At 43.4% G+C, this 18,259-nt stretch overlaps 1 protein-coding gene across 2 annotated transcripts in view; it reads right to left on the bottom strand.

The window, feature by feature from the left end:
- Positions 1-18,259, bottom strand: part of SART1 (spliceosome associated factor 1, recruiter of U4/U6.U5 tri-snRNP) — a 187,564-nt gene that overhangs the window by 59,553 nt on the left and 109,752 nt on the right. Inside the window, exon 2 of one of the 2 annotated variants that reach the window (XM_073658449.1) lies at positions 2,206-2,415. The exons of the other annotated variant lie outside the window; for it this stretch is intronic. The gene's annotated coding sequence lies outside the window, so the exon portion shown is untranslated. The remainder of the gene's footprint in view (positions 1-2,205; positions 2,416-18,259) is intronic. 2 annotated transcript variants of the gene reach the window in all.

Below are 18,259 nucleotides of genomic sequence, written 5' to 3'. Positions count from 1 at the left end.
TTTTTTGATTCACACTTCCTGTTTCAGGAAACAACACATGTACAGACTCTGACTTTTGTATTACTGTAAATCATCTAATGTATGTGTACAAAGGGAGGGGAAGCAGTGTTAGCTGTGACATCACCTATTATTATCAGCTGTGTATAGAAGTGTTACCTGTCACAGTAATCCTGCCCCCGATGATAAGGATAGATAGTATGCATCTAAAAAAGCCCCAGCGAACAGTGTGAAAATGACAAGAGTACTGATTTAGTTTATTAATAAAGATCAAGATGTAAAAAAAAAATATCAAAAATGTTTAAAAAGTACATGTCCCAAAATCCAGATTTAAACAATAGGTAATTTTTTGACTACGAATTCCCTTAGGATACTTGAACTCATAGTGGAATTTCTGTTGCAAATTCTGCATCAGATTTCAGCACAAATTTGCAGCACATTATCTACAAAATCTGCATGTTTGCCACACTGACTTCATCCCTGTATATTGGTCTGGATAAAAATTATCAATACAGCTAGAACCACGACCATATTTTTGGGCCCAACACTGTCCGTGACAAAAACGGACAGTACTAGGACCACTGTTATTTAATGGCACACTTTCTTCCATAAATCGAATGAGACTCGGCCATTCAAGTCTATGGGTGTGCCAAAAAAAAATAAAAATCTTATGCCATTTGAAGCCACAGTATAGCATCTGATTTTTACGGATAAATTGCAATTCTATAACAAAGGAAACTATAAATGGTTCTGTAAATGATTAATAGCTGCTGCTGTTAAAAAACACCTGCACTTCTCCATTGAATAACATAGGTCCTTGTGCGGTCCGTTTTTTTTAACAGATAGGACTCAAACTGAAAATATGGTCAGGTGCACGAGCTCTAAGGCCATGGCACATAGCAAAGCTGCCAGATCTCCCATGTGTGTGAACTGTGTAAAAAAATAAATACTTTTTATCTATTACAGAATATTCTGCTACAGAAAAAAACAAACATTTTCCTATTTGGTTGTTGCTGCAATGCAATGGCCTATATTATAGAAATAAAATTGCAAGAGCAAAACTAAAAACAATGCCAGAATTGCAGTTGCTGTATTTGTTTCTTTACCTTCCTGCAAAAAGAATACAATAATCGTCCCCCCCAAAAAATATATTTTAACTGTTTCTATTCTGCAAAACTTGAAAAAGTATAGAAGTTGGAACAACTGGCAGAGAATAAAAAAAAAAAATTAAAAACGATGGCTTCATTGCTGTTGTTTTTTTCCATTTCCTCCCCAGAAATAATTATTAAAAATTATTCACTGCATTTACGTAGAAGGAATTGGGGAGAGGGGGAGAGTTAGAGCTGTTCACTCTGGTAACATGGATGAATTCATTGCTGTGATTAGAAACCAGTGGGTGCCGAACCTGCTGGTGATTGCAGCTGAAAAAGAGAAAAACTGAAGGTAGTTTCTGGCACCTGATGCGTTTGTGGCATACTAGGACGCCCGCCAGAAACGCGTCAGGTGTTGAGGTTTTAACTTTTAATGGACTTTTAACTTGATTCAATAAACTTACATTTTTTATCCAGTTGGTTGTGCCGGAAACTACCTTCATTTTTTTCTCTACATTACTTACATGTACCCCAAAACTGCATCATAAAAAAATACAGTTTATCCCACAAAAAAAAAAGAGAACAAAGTAGAAATATAAATCAAAAACATTCTGGATTTTGGAATGTGGTGGAAAAAAACCCGATAAGGAATGAAAAAGGTCATATTACTACATCGTAGGTATTGAACGTGAATGTGGATTACTGCACCCAACATGCAACGTAGCCCTAATTTTATGGCACAGTAATTGGGATTATCAGCTGACTACAGTTTCTTCATTATGCTTGATCATGATAAGATAATTTCCGCACTGGAAAAGAAAATCGGACTCTTTAGTCTCATTTTTTGTAAAATGAAAACGATAGTTACATTCTTAAAGCTGTTTTATGGTTTTCTTTTTTTTTTTTCAGGTGGTATTTGGATATTCCGAATGCACGAAGAGTACAGAGTTGATTGCAACCTAACAGTATATTTATTCACCTTTGCAATGGTGATTACTAAATGCATAATTTTCAGCATTTTCATAGTTGTGCTCATTGTTGCCTGCTATCAAGTGTTAGCAGGTAATACGATATCCAGATAACGCCTTGATTATCGTTTATGTACTCATCCACTTACCATTGTTTTGAAAAGGTTATCCAGTATTTAGATCTTGACAGTCCATCCTTCAGATAGGTATAAAAAACATCAGATCAATGGGTGTCCAATATCTGCCATTCCCACCAATCAGCTGCTTCCCGCTATTGCCGGATGTGCACAGTGAATAGAGCCAACATAGCACAGCTTCATACACCGTGTAGTGGCTGTTCTTGGGTACTGCAGCTCAGTCTATATAGAAGTGAAATATGCAGGAATTAATTAATGTATTTATTAGTCTATGTAACCCTTTAGGTTAAGTTCCCACAATGAGTTTTCGACAAGTACAATAAAGTACGATAAAGTACAAAAAACAAAGCAGCTTAATCTAAAATATGACATACAAAAACCGCAACGTCAAAAGCGCAATAAAGACGGATGTCAAAAAAACGCAAGTGTCCTAATTTACCTAATAAGTGCAGAAAATTTGCAACACCAAAAGCTCGCCAAATACTCATTGTGGGAACGTAGCCTTAAAGGGGTTGTCCGGTCCAAATCAATAAATCTGCGGTCACTCTGTGTGACTGCAGACTTATAAATCCCTCCAGAGCCTGTATTGTGCGCTGCAGGGATTTGCCGGTTTCTGACCCGGGACTGGAGGGTATGTATGCGCTATACATACTCCCGGCCAATGGGCGCAGCCTCACTCCATACACTTGTATGTAGCGAGGCTGTGCCCTCTGGTCGGCCATGCTCACTGGATGGCCATGTCCACTGGATGGGAGTATGTATAACACATATATACCCTTCGGTCCCGACTCAGAAACCGGCAAATCCCCGCAGTGCACAGTGCTTGCGCTGGGGGAATTCATAAGTCTACAGTCTTACAGAGTGACTGCAGACTTATTGATTTTGACCGGACAACCCCTTTAATGACATCAGATGCACCTTTTTATGGTGGTTATTGAGGAGCCTTATTCCTTTCTCTGTCCATTTACGGTACTGAAAAATATGTTTCTAGAGCATCACTGAGTGCTAACTGAACAGGTGTCTGCTGTAAACTGCAGCTGACTGTGCTGCAACAGCCATGATCATATCAGGCACTAAAATTGAATTTTTTGCAATTTCCACACTGGAACATACACTGATAGGAGTGTTTATGTTTTCAAAATACTCACTGCAACTCTAGATGAATTTCTTGAGTGGTGTATCTTCCAAAATCAAGTCACTTGTGGGGTGCTTCTGCTGCTCTGGCACCTCAGGGGCTCTGCAAATTGCACCCACAATCTACTCCTGCAAATTCTGCACTCCAAAAACCAACTGGTGCCTTTCCTCTCAAGTAGACATGAGCGAACCAGAACTTAAAAATTCAAGGTTCATACTAGTCACTCAGTGTCCGGTGCTAAATTCAGAAGACGTACTTCTCCCGGAAGTCCGTTTTAATGTTTTGAGTTCTGGGGAAAGTCCAGGGACGAGAGAATTTTTTTTCCCAGATCCAAAGTTCTGGTCTCCGTTGTTTTTAATGGGGGTCTGGTTTAAGTTCAGGTGCTGTTCTGGTACTTGAACAGAACTTTGGACTAAAGTTCGGGTAGGATACCAGAACCCAAACTTCCACGGGTCTTCTCATCCCTTCTCTCAAGCCCTGGGATGTGTCTAAACAGTAGGTTACAACCACAAATGAAGTTTTCACAGGTTCAGGAAAATTTGTGAAAAGAATTTTGGGACCATTATGTCTTATTATCCCTTTCCCTTGTGAAAATGAAAAATGTTGGGATAAAGTGACATTTTAGTGGGAAAAAAATGTAATTTTTCATTTTCATTGACCAACACATCAAACAGCGCTCCTTTCAAAGGAGTTTGGGCACAGAGCAGGGGGCTCTGTGCCCAAACAGTATTTTTCGACCACATAGGGGGGTATCATTGCGTTCAAAGTAATTGCATAACAAATTGTGAGGTTAATTTTTTTCCTATTACATATGTAAAAATGGAACATTTGGGGTGAAATCAAAATTTTAGTGGAAAAAAAATGTTAATTTTTCTTTTTTTTTCACTCCACTTTGCATTAATTCCTGTGTGGAACAAATTTCCCAATGGCAGGATTGAAGACTTCGAGGGGTATGTTTTTTTAAAATAGTATCACTTTTAGGGGGTTTCCAATATATAGGCCCTTTAATGTCACTTCAAAAGTATATTGGTACATATAAAATAAATTTTGTAAATTTCTGAAAAAAAAAAGAAGAAAAATTGGTGCAAATTTTTTAAGACTTCTAACATACTAAACAAAATAAAAAGGCTATTGAAAAAGTATGCCAATGTAAAGTAGACATATGGTAAATGTTATTTATTAACTTTTTTTGTGTGATCTAACTATATGGCTTAAGGGCATAAAAATAAAAAAAAAGTCATAATTGGAAAATTGCTATTTTTTTTCCAGAATTTTCATCAAATTTCAAGTTCTTTTCATAAACACAAAACATATTGACCTACATTTATTATTTCTATTGATGTAGCTGTATGGAGGATTCTTGTTTGATGCAACTGTTTTAAATAACACAAGTTTACAAATCTTAGAAGGTTGCAACTTTGGGTAGAGGGGATGCAAAAAAAAACCCTTCCTGCCTGATGTTTGAAGTAATCTCTAGCAGGACATCAACCAAGGGAGAGTGGGCGTTCTGATGACGTGAGCACTTCACTGGTGGTGCTCCGCTAAGATGACTATTACATACTGAAAATAACGTACGGTAGTTTTATAGCTTTAGTTTCTCCATCCTAGTAAAAACAGCGATTTGAAAATGTCCGAACTTTCAATGTTAATCTGTGCTCTTCTTTTAGACTTTGATAAACGAGTTAAAAGATTGGCATTCACATTCACCCATCAGTGAAGGAAGTTTTGAAGTATAATTACAAAGGTTCATATAATTCATTTATTAACTGCCTACTAAACACTAAATGCACTTTTTTTTCTTTTTAGAATTGAAGAGAACAAATCAATCTGAAATCTCCCCCTGAAGACACGTGGTTCTTGTTTTCGATACAAACTTCAAGTTGCGGAAAACCATTAAAATTCAAACTAAGGTGTATTACTCTGCAAGATTATCCCAGAAATGCTCATGTCACAAGAATTGTGCATTGTAAACAGGCTTCTGTTCATACGATACAGGATCAAAACACTCATTCATCTTCTGAAATTATCTTTTGGCTTGCCCAACAGATCATTGTACTCGGCAGCAAGTCGTCCTGTGTTAAAAGGATTTGTGCTGCCGAGAACAATGGAAGCCTAGGCACACAGTTCGATCTATTACTGATTGTTCTGTTCCGATATTAAATGTGATCGACCTGTCTAAACAACCACCGAACATTTAACGGTCGTTTAACGTTGCAAATTGGCCAACGTAAACGCACTCTTACTTTTTATCTTGTGTTTTGCTGAAATTCTAATCATGTCATATTGCCCTCGTTTGACTTTGACATATGTTTATAAAATGTTTGAAACGTATTAGATTGTTAGCAAGATGATGACACCACAAATGTTGATCATTTCTGGTTTCACAATGAGTTTAGGGAAAAGAGACTCTACAGATATTAGTCCCCTGAAAACTTTGTTGGAAGTTTCTTATAAAGTTTATAAAGCAATAAAAACAGTATAAGGAAATATTTCAAAAAAGGTACTCCAAAAAAGTTCTGTCCCTTATTTACATAGACTGATAGTCAACAGAACAGCGTTCATAAGAACTTTCATTCCGGATCATCCGCACTTGTAAACATGCCACTGTCGACAGATCATTCATCAGCTGGTCAGATCAATTATACCAGCGTAAAGTCATTGTTATCGGCATCAAATCGCCTCATCTAAACAAGGAATGTGCTACTAACAGGATTCTTGCTGTATGGGGGCAATCATTCTGGACTAATATAGTTTCTATCATCCCGTACATTGCCTCTCTGATGAGTGGCTATACAGATCAAAAAATATACTCGAAGGAGTATGGAACATAGTTAAATGCTTCTCCTCCTTTGAGGTTTCGTGGGGGTCTCAGCAACCGGATCCTCAAAAATCAAATCATGAGACATTTCACTATGACAAGTCAAAAGTTTTCTAAAATTACTGGTGCACTTTGAGGGATAAAATCCTCGCGATAAGTTCACTTTAAACTAATGACACTTACATACTTATTAAATCCTTACCTTGATTGTATAAATCCGTTTTACTGTTTTTGATAAATCCAGAATTGAAAAAGTATGCAAATGAGCCCCAAGTGCTTTGGAGTGGGACACTGAACTTGCAGCTCTCCTGCCCCCTATCCTTATTCTCTGGCCGTCACCTGCCTCCTTTGTCTGAGGAACCAGGTTACTGGAACAAGAGTGACCTGCACCTGTCAGTCAGACACTGTAGGCAGGCCGCGAGCGGGGAATAAGGAAGGAGGCCAGGAGAGCTGCAAGTGTATTATCCCACCTCAAAGCACTTGGGGCTCATTTGCATACTTTTTCAATTCTGGATTTCTCAGAAGCAGCAAAACCGATTTCTGCAGTCAAGGTAAGGATTTCATGGAGAAAAAAAGCACTAATACATATATAAAATTACTTGAATAATTCTCTATTGGGCCGACCTGTGCTGTTTTTTCCCACCAGCTAAAGTGGAATGGGGTGGTCCTATGAAACCTATTCCCCCTATGAGGGACTAAAATAGTTAGCTTTGATATTGTTACTTACTGTTTTTAGCTTTAATGACCTATCATACCAATTATATTTATCTTGGAACTATTTATCACCTCTAATATTTCACAAATTTTTAGGTACCATTTAAAAGCTCTTAATATATGTAATATGCTGTGGAGAATTTTATTTGTCTTAAAAGTGATAATAAAATAATATTCCTTTCTTCTGTGTTGTTTAGTGTGGTGTGGTACACATTATTAAGAGTCTTCGGAAATTCTCTATCCCTTGGCTGCAGTTTGTTAAGAAAACAAACAAACAAACTGTGCTTTACTCACCCTCCCTGGGTCCAACATCAAGTCTCCACCACTTGCACAAATGTCTGTTATAGTCTGCTGCACTGATATAATGTCAAAGGCGCTGCAGCCAATAATTGAGCTCAATTATTACCAAACATGAAGAAGGATTGCAAACCCCAATCATCATCTCATACTGTATAATGCCATTTATGGCATAGTCTGAGCAGAAGAATAACAAACTATAAACCTAGATAATGCGCAGACAAATATACTCAAATAATTCAGTGAAATCATTACATTTTATTAATCAATCAAGATACCCAAAAACAAAAATATAAAACATACACATATAAATACACAGATAAAAGACAATTTAAAAAAAGGCAGCACGGTGTATGCAGAATGAAGTACACATGATAAGCAAGACACAGGTAAAAAAAAAAAAAATCAAATCAACAAGTTCCATTATACAGTAAATACAAAACACTAAGTCACTCCAGTAAAGGCCCCGTCACAGTTAGTGACGCTGCAACGATCCCGACAACGATACGACCTGTCAGGGATCGTTGCTGCGTCGCTATGTGGTCGCTGGTGAGCTGTCAAACAGGCAGGCTCACCAACGATCAGGGGAGCAGCGACATCGTGGAAAGAATCTTTCCACGAAGTCCTGCTCCTGGTTACCAGCCTGCTGAAGCAGGAGCAGGCTGGTAACCATGGTAAACATTGGGTTACTAGGGGCACACGCGCTCCTAGTAACCCGTTGTTTATCATGGTTGCCACTCTGCTATGGTGAGCGGGAGGTTACCGCTCACTTTAGCAGGCTCGTAACCATGATAAACAACGGGTTACTAGGTGCGCGTGTGCCCCTAGTAACCCGATGTTTATCATGGTTACCTGCCTGATTGCTGCTCCCGCTGGTCACACACAGCGATGTGTGCTGACCAGAGGGAGGGCAACGACCAAAAAATGGTCCAGGACACTTTGCAGCGATCAGCGACCTCACAGCAGGGGCCTGATCGTTGCAAAGTGTCACACATAGCGACATCGCTGGTGAGGTCGCTGTTGCGTCACCAAAACCGTGACACAGCAGCGATCTCGCTATGTGAGATGGGGGCTTTAATCATAAGAAGCACATTAACATATATAAGCATCACTACAAAGTGCAAATGCAAATAAGAGATTTATTCACCTTAAAGTGACTCAGTGCTATGTATTTAACCCAACTACTGTATATAACAAAGATCTTAAATAGACAGTAGGTAAATAAAGGTCTATGGCCAAACAAAAAAGAGATTAATGAGTGACCAAGTCTAAAGTGGCATAGTGCTAATCCACGTTTATCCAGGCCTTCAATTCTCATAGAGGAATCATACTATCACAAAATAAATCTACCCATGGATATAAAGTGCAGTGCACATAAAGGGACCTAATGCAAGAATGACTCCTAACTCATGAGACTACATGTCAGATATTAAGTAATATACCTAGATTCATACTGCAAGCACCGTGTGCGTTAATAGCCCACACTCCAATGCGCGTTTCACGAGTACGCTTCCTCAGGGAGTGATACTAAGTGAAGGTGTGTGTAGTCAATTATATACCTTGTATGGGTCATGTGATCCATAGCCGCAGATGCTTTCTACCGGGCGCATGATTACATCCTGCCGCAATGACCTCGCGCCCACTGCGAGCACAGCCGCGACGTCACAGAAAGGCACGGTCGCGCCGCCTGTGACGTCACGTGCCGAGCGCGCACCGGCATGCGCGAGCACGGCGGAAGGAGGACATGCGCACGCATCCCGGAGCCATATTGCTAAAGGGCAAACAGAAGGGCAGACACAATCAAGCCGAGGCAGGGCAGGTAAATAATCATATGCATACAACAAGTTATCATTAAATAACCTAAGATCCAAACCTAATACTAGTACATAAATAGCTAAATTCAGTAGCTGAGCCAGCCCTTTTCTATGTTGATGTATCAGCTGTGATAGATAGTGGGGCGGGCCAGCAAACCACGTGGCCACTATTGTGCCCATGAGTCTATGTGCCCCGTGCCAACACCGTATCCGGGCCACCACCGCCTAACTTTCAATTGTATCGGCATCCTGGATGCCGATACAGTTGAAAACAATGATGGATGATGGAAGAGGGAACTATCAGCTCATGGTCCCTCCTCCATCATTCTCCCTGTGAGCCTGACATGTCAGCGTAGCGGGTGCGATGACAACATGGCGACCGCTGTGCCGAGCTGTGCAGACCGCACACTGCCGAGACCATAGCAGCAGTAGAACAGGGAGAAGTGAGGTTTTTTTTTCTTAATCAATGAGTACTTTGTGGTGGCCATCATAATATTTGGAGAGCTATTTGAGGGGCCATCATTCTATTTGGAGTACTATGTTGAGGCCATCATGCTACTTGGGGCACCTTCATACTATTTGTAGGGCCATCATACTATTTGAAGGGCTATTTGTGGGGTCATCATACTATTTAGAGAGCTATGTGGGGCTACCATACTATTTGGTGGGCTATTTGGGGGGCCATCACACTATTTAGAGGGCTATATTGGAGCCATTATACTATTTGGAGGGCTATATGGGGGCCATCATATTATTTGGGAGCCATCATACTATTTGAAGGGCTATGGGGGGGCATCATACTTTTTACAGGGCTATGTGGGGCCACTATACTATTTGGCGGGCTATGTGGGGGACCATTATATTATTTGGAGGGCTATGTGGAGGCTTTCATGCTATTTGAAGTGCTATGTGGGGGCCATCATGCTACTTGGGGGCCATCATACTATTTGAAGAGCTATGGGGGAGTACATCATATTATTTGGAGGGCATTTTGGGGCCATCATACTATTTGGAGTGCTATATAGGTACCATCATGCTACTTGGGGGGCCATCATACTATTTGTAGGGCTATGTGGAGGTCATCATATTATTTGGAGTGCTATATGGGGGCCATCATACTATTTGGAGGACTATGTGGGGGACATTGGCCCTCACACAGCCTTCTAAATAGTACAATCATACTGTTTGAAGTACTGATTGGGGCCAGTTATACTGTTTGGAAGTCTGTGTGGGGGCTAATTATACTGTTTGGATGATGGTGTGGGGTAAATTATACTGTGTTAAGGTTTGTGCGGGGTCCATTATGCTAAGTAGACGTTTCTGTGGGGGCCCTTATACTGTCTGGAAGGATATATGAAGGTCATTATACTGTTTGCATGGCTAAAGGGGGACATTATAATGTGTGCATGCCATTATACATTATAAATATAATAGCACCACACTGCCCTCCATATAATATAATGGCACCACATTGCCCTTCATATAATATAATGGTACCACATTGCATTGCATATGATATAATGGCCCCACATTGCATTGCATATATTATAATAGGCCCCACAAGTACTCATTGATTAAATATATATATATACATATATATATATATTCACCTCTTCCTCCTATCTCCTCAGCGTGTCTTCTGTAGCTCTGCATTGCTCGGCACAGGAGGCGCGTTATAGTGACATCATCGCTCGCACTGTGCTGAGATGTCAGACGCAGAGGGAGAATGATGGAGGAGGGAGTGTGAGATGATGCTCCTTTCTCCATCGTTGTTTTCAACTGTATCGGCATCTGAAAGCTGATAAAATTGAAAGTGTGATGCAAGGCTGGGGGGGAGAGGGCAGTGCCGGCACTGGCACCGGGCCCCCCCTGACTCATATGTGATGCCTCGCTCCCGCTCGCTGGCCCTACCCTGAGAGATGGGGGTACTCGGAACCGGGCCTCCTGGTGTACGGTGGATGCAGTCGTGGCCTAGGCCTGGCCCGTGCCCAGGGTCGTCACAGTAAAAATAAGGGCCAGGAGGGACGGTGGTAATCGAGTAGATATAATGACTACGCCACCTGTGGTGCCTGGTGATTCGCCACCAGCGCTGCGGCAGTCCTCTGAGGCGGGATGTCATGGCAGCAGAAGATGGTACTACTCCCCACAGGTGGAGCAGGGCCTCAGGGCAGAGAAGACGGATCAGGGGAGTCGTAGTGGGTGGTGCGGTGTGGTGTCGCGCTGAAATAAGGGACCGGAGGCAATGGATGCAGTCTTCCAAGCTTTACTCACGTTGTTAGGTGTCAGCTGCAGGGCTTCTCCTTGCTCCTCACGGCGCGCTGCGGCCACCAGGAAGGGGTTCAGCACACTTCAGGTAGTTCGGGTGCATCAATCAGGACCCCCTGCACTAGAGTGTTCCTAGACTTTCCCACTAGGTCCTCTCCTGTCCGTATGTGGTGCGTGTTACAAGGCTGGGTCTCCCTCTGGCTATACACAGAACAAGGGTACGGGTGGTGACTCCTCTCCGTCCGTTACTCAGTGGGATCCTCCAAGCCTCCAGGCTTTTCTGACTAGGACATGAAGTAGCAAAGCTAGATATCGGGGGCCGGTACCCCTTTTGCAGCAGGAGTCCCTCTGACTAGGCCAGAATAGTGAGGACAGGTGACGTATGCGCTCCGCCTGCATCCCCCTGGGATCCTTTTGCCTATGGAGCTTGTCACCTCTGCTCCCCTCCAGGCCTTCTTAGGTAGGGACCTTGACCGGGTAGAGACAGCTGTTAACTCTAGTCCGCTCCTCGCCTCAAGGCCGGAGAATGAGGACCGTATATCTTCATTCAGCTGCAGGTTCACACAGAAAGCCATGTTCAGTGATGAAGACCACAATCAAAGGACCATAAGCCCAAGATGGCCGTTTATTAAATATGAATTTTGTGGTGGAACCTCTAAGTGCGTCCTCCACCCTCACCCACTACATGGTTCCCCCCTATCTTTTGGTTCTCCCCATCTCCTCTATCCCGGCTGGGGCAGCACTATGGTGCTTTAAAACCCCCCTCAGGACAGGAGTGGTGTAGTGTTGGATGGATGGCTGAGTCCTGAGAGGTGCTCCACCCTTACCTCGGAGAGGAGATACCCACACCTCGGTCTGAGGTGCAGTACCCCTGTGGCGACTGAACCCTCAGGGGCGCCACACATGGGCTTCCCCATAATATCCGAGTGGACTGCCACCATTGGTGGTATGTCACTGTAGACCCCCTAAACATAGTAAACCACTAAACCCCTTAAAGTGGACCTATAACCAGTTTGAGTATGTTAAACTGACCACATCATCTAATAGTGGCCACAGAGCCTTACCCAAAATGAACAATTGTAAGTACACAGAGCTATATCATATGATAGCTGCAATATACACTGCTCAAAAAAATAAAGGGAACACTCAAATAACACATCCTAGATTTGAAAGTATGAAATACTCTCATTGAAAACTTTGTTCTGTACAAAGTTGAATGTGCTGACAACAAAATCACACAGGGCCAACCGCACCAGCATATGGTCTCACAAGGGGTCTGAGGACCTCATCTCGGTACCTAATGGCAGTCAGGCTACCTATGGAGAGCACATGGAGGGCTGTGCGGCCCTCTAAAGAAATGCCACCCCAAACCATTACTGACCCACTGCCAAACCGGTCATGCTGAAGGATGTTGCAGGCAGCAGATCGCTCTCCACGGCGTCTCCAGACTCTGTCACGTCTGTCACATGTGCTCAGTGTGAACCTACTTTCATCTGTGAAGAGCACAGGGCGCCATTGGCGACTTTGCCAATCCCGGTGTTCTGTGGCAAATGCATGGTGTTGGGCTGTGAGCACAACCCCCATCTGTGGACGTCGGACCCTCATACCACCCTCATGGAGTCGGTTTCTAACCATTTGTGCCGACACATGCACATTTGTGGCCTGCTGGAGGTCATTTTGCAGGGCTCTGGCAGTGCTCCTCCTGTTCCTCCTTGCACAAAGGCGGAGGTAGCGGTCCTGCTGCTGGGTTGTTGCCCTCCTACAACCCCCTCCACGTCTCCTGGTGTACTGGCCTGTCTCCTGGTAGCGCCTCTGTGGCACCCCAGGGGTCTGGTTTCCACAGTAACAGCAATGTTATGTCTGAGAGCAGGTGGGAGGTCTCTTGGTCAGGAATCCTATGCATGCCACACCTCCTGCCCAGTCCTGGGAGGGGAAGGACTTCCCCTATATAAACCTAGGGCTGAGGCAGGGTGAGAGAGTTCAGAGGGAGAGTGCAGCCAGGAGGGCTGACAGGGAGCTGTGGCTCCGGCTGGGCCCAGCTCCTGGGCCATGCCAGAAGTAGAGAAGAGAAGCAGCATAGGAAGAAACAACAGGAGCTCTGTGGGAGCAGTGCTACAAGGAGTCAGGGGCTGGCAGCTGCAGAGCTCGCCCTGACTGAGAAGATTTCTTACCGGACCCGGAGTCCGAGGCTGTGGGGACTAACTCCTACCCAGCAGCAGAATCCGTCAGGCAGGGGATTTCAGGTCCTCTGGCCAAGAAACCCGAAGGCACGGTCACACGCATGGGACCAGCACCGCCGTCATGGAGCGGAAGCTACTAGAAGGCCCCGAGTCACCGGCCATACGGGTGAGCACCACACGGTACACTCAGGGACGTGGGCTACTTATACCCGCCTCTAGCAAGGTAGCCAGAAGAGTACAGTCAGTTTGGGAGGCCTACAACTCCGCCTGGCCAGGGGAGATCCCATCTGCTCAAGGACTGACCAGGCCCCGATCGCTAGCCAGTACTCCGGGAGGGTCTATCTTTGTCACCAGTAAAGACCCTGAATCACACCGCAGCGTCTCTGAGTGATTCCTGCTACCCCCATCATCCACGTCGGCTGCCCTGAGGCCATACCCCTCCCGTTGGGGGTTATACCATCTACGCTGCACTATCCTACCACCGGCCTCAGCGGTCTGCCCTGCAGCGGCAGCTCCATAGCTGCATTCAACGGGTGGCGTAGTCGTCCTACATCTACCGCTGATACAGCGCCACTTAGTCTGACTCCCTGGGCACGGACCGGGTCACCGCCACAAGACTACAACCCTCAACAGATCCGGCTCCGGGTAAGCTCCCGCCTGCGCAACGCAGCGCGACACAGGCCCAGGGGCGCGTCAACTTCAGCCTCTGGACACTACGCTAATAGACACAGCAAACCTTCTTGCCACAGCTCGCATTGATGTGCCATCCTGGATGAGCTGCACTACCTGAGCAACTTCTGTGGGTTGTAGAGTCCGTCTCATGCTACCACGAGTGTGAAAGCACAACCAACATTCAAAAGTGACCAAAACATCAGCCAGAAAGCATTGGTACTGAGATGTGGTCTGTGGTCCCCACCTGCAGAACCACTCCTTTATTGAGGGTGTCTTGATAATTGGCAAAAATTTCCATCTATTGTCTATTCCATTTGCACAACAGCATGTGAAATTGATTGCCAATCAGTGTTGCTTCCTAAGTGGACAGTTTGATTTCACAGAAGTTTGATTTACTTGGAGTTATATTCTGTTGTTTAAGTGCTCCCTTTATTTTTTTGAGCAGTGTATTAAGAGGATAAAAATGTTGATGGGAAGAGGAGGAGGAGTGCTTCTTCAAGCAATATATGTGAGAGACTCAGCAAGAAATAAGATTTGTACAGGGAAAAAGTCAAAGAGAACCTCTTCTGGTTAATGGATGGGAACAAAGCTGGTGTTTAGATCTGAATGGGCAGCGGGGTCTCAATCCTGAGGATGGAGGGATCAGGAACACCTGTGAGCGTTCCAGCGATCTGCAAAATGAAATACTAGCTTCTACAAGGACTCCATGGTCCATGAATATGATATGGGAACATGTGAACCAGCTGTTATCCTAAAACATACCCCATTCATTGCTAAGTATATAATATACAGTACATAGGTGCTTTACATATGTATGTGCGCATCAAATTGGAGGACGCTGAGACAAAATTTGTCAGATGTGTGTATATATATAGATATATATATACTGTATATCTATATATATAAACATAGCTATATATTTCTCTCTCTCTCTCTCTCTATATATATATATATATATGTATACACAGAGAGAGAAAGAGGGAGAGAGATTGAAGCACTGTGACCTCACGATAAATGTTATGTCACAAGTGGTGTGATGACATCATCGCATTCTAGATCCCAGTGTTATGGCCTTAAGGAAATCACTGCCTCACAGACCCCCAAGGGTGAGGGAGTTCTTTTGTTTTTGTGATGAACAAAGCAAAAATTGATTCTACAATGAATATAGAAAGAAGAAGAGTCCAAAGAGATCGGATTCTAAGAGAGAGGAGAGGATTAAATGAAGAGCAGAAACCGTTGTTCGCTTTAGGGCGAAAAGACATTATATTACCGGACATGGACACTGACGCCTCAGAGATGGCGTCCAAACGACAACATCTGGATAAAATGAGAAAGTCCAAAAGACAGGAGATCTTTACAGAGAGAAGGACCATGGAGAACCTCATGGAGTCTCACTCTGCAGCCTCCGCTGAACTTCAGAGGGCCATCCTTATCTCCTTGAAAAAAATCGGAGATCTGGTCCCTGAAATAAGGAGGAGGAACAAAGAAGCCATCCTCAATAAGCGGAGAAACATCAGCGCAGAGATAGAGGTGGAAGAGGTTCTCCAAGAAACATCAAGACAAGTCTCATCCACATCGGAAAGTCTAGAGACACCGAACCTGCAAAGAGCAGCAGCCCAGAAAAGAATTAGGAACAGCAGAGACTGGGTTGTCCAATGCAGGAGACATCGAATCTATGCTAAACCCATTATAAATGGGAATGATGCATTACTGACATCCCAGTCATCATCTGAAACCATTTCCATCCCAGAGTTTCTCTTCCAGCTGAATGATTCTTCACCTGACAGATCAGTGGACAATGATGAACCAGGTAAGATAAGAAACTTACTCAGAATAATAAGACTGGAGGTGAGGGGGATTATAGTCCTAATGTTATGTACAGGCCACAATTATTAATGTTGTCTAATGGAAGAACTGTCCTTGTTGCCCGTAGCAACCAGTCAGATTTCATTGTTCTATGATGGAATGTTAAGAAATACAATCTGTGCTGTGAATCGTTGCTATGGGCAACAAGGACATTTTTGCTAATAGACAATTTTGATAAAGGAATAACCAAATAGTAGACATTTCCTGCTGATTTATATCAATCTGATTAAAATGTAATGTAGGTTCTGGAGATATATTTCTTAATAAATCTTGTATCATCTCAGCAGATGGAAGCAGTGAGACATCCTCTGACTCATCGGACATACCAGTACAAGACCTTGGGGATGCCAATGTCTTGGGAGAACTGGTCAAGGCAAATATTCCTATTGACATTTGCAGTCTCAAGTTCCAGAAAGAACTTGGAAAGGGAGGCTTCGGAAAAGTAAGTGTGAATTTCTACTCCTCCGTGCTCCTCAATGTATCCTGCCCCAGATACACAGGAGGGAGATACATATTCATTACTGGGTGTTCATATGTAATGGTGACTGGGATAAACCAGTGATCCATTACACAGATCCCTATAATAGATGGGAGTTGGGTCTGATCTGTTATGATTTTCCTCCAGGTCATCTTGGCATCACATCCGGTCAGTAAAGAACTGCTGGCCGTGAAAATCATGAACAAGAGTCGCTGTTCAGAGGAGATGATCAGTGCAGAGATGGACGTCCTGCTAATAGCCACCGGGTGCCGCTAACTAATGTCAGCACGAGCAGTCATGGAGACACCTACAGAATATAAAGTAGCCATGGACTTTATGGCCAAAGGAGACCTGAGTGGCCACATGGCACGATTGATGCCTTTTGATACAGTAACAACAAGGTAAAGTCTTATACTGGTTTGCTGCCTGTACATTGTAGTCCAAGACCAATAGAGAATGACAGCAGGAGAAAATTATGACATAAATAGGACACGTGTCATCTCCTAATGTTGTCTTTTTGATTGTGTATCTAACCACTGATCCAACCTGTACTTTCTACTCCACAGACTCTTTGCGGCAGAGATGGTGTGCGGACTCCAATTCCTGCATGACCGTGACATCATACATCGGTAATCAGTTCATCTCTATAAATCTGTCCCCTGTGACTCTCTGTTGTCTCCTTACATATCTATTGTAGAAAGTTCTTTTCATGAATTCTCCTCACAATCATTGTCTTCTCCCTGCAGGGACGTGAAGCCAGGGAACATCCTCCTCAATGAGACCGGACACATTAAAATCTCTGACTTTGGCTTATCCGCCATAGTCATGTTTGAGGACGACATATTGAACAAGTATGTTGGCACGAAAGGTTACATCGCACCCGAGGTAAGTAACATCCCAGTGTGATTAATGGCGATAGTAGGACTGAGGAATAATCTGATCACAAAGTATCCTGCAGATATCTATCCACAGATCGGTCCTTATATCCTCTGTGTGTAAATCCCCTCCCCGGTATATTCAGATCATCTCCTATCTTATGTTCCCACAGATAATGGACGGTAAGAGCTACAACCATCTGGTGGACTCATTTTCCTTCGGTGTCATCCTATATACGATGATTGTAGGGATAAAGCCATTCTATAGCCGAGGCTCAGAGAAGGAGTACCACAAGTCTCTGCAGGAGGACGTCCCATATTTTCCACCCGGGATCAGCATTGATGCCATTGACATCTTAGACGGGGTGAGTAGGGTCAGATGAAGGAGGATGATGGGTGATTATTAAGAGAGGTAGAAGATTAGATGTAAACAGTAGATAGATATTGTGTAATAATGCATCATTAATAATACATAATATAATGACTAATGATCTTTCTCATTTTCCAGCTTCTCTGCAAAACTCCATTTTCCCGATTTGCCATAACATCGACCATCCGAGAGCACCCATTCTTCCAGTTCATAAACTGGAGCGACGTGGAGTCCGGCAGAGTCGACCCACCATTCAAATAAGACTATGTAAGTGTAGGACGTAGGGAAACATAGTGTTATCACTGCCCAGTAACATGCATACCCACTATACACCTTATTATTATACCCCCCCGTATACAGTATATATGTGAGGAGCTGATTCTCAGATGTGTATATTTCTCTTCTTACAGGAGTATTAGGCTGATAATAATCAGCCCCATTCCAGTAACATCTAGGAATGAAGATTTACATGAATTGGATGAGACAACTACACTGGACTTTCTCATTTACCGGACTGTGACAATTCCTACTGAGCTTCCACCACGTAAAAGCCACGTAGATTCGAGCACCAAACATCCAGGG

The sequence above is a fragment of the Phyllobates terribilis genome, unplaced genomic scaffold (assembly GCF_046119375.1).
Source record: "Phyllobates terribilis strain yellow unplaced genomic scaffold, ASM4611937v1 Scaffold_13__5_contigs__length_258822181, whole genome shotgun sequence".
Lineage (NCBI taxonomy): Eukaryota > Metazoa > Chordata > Amphibia > Anura > Dendrobatidae > Phyllobates > Phyllobates terribilis.
This window is presented reverse-complemented; position numbering and strand designations above follow the sequence as displayed.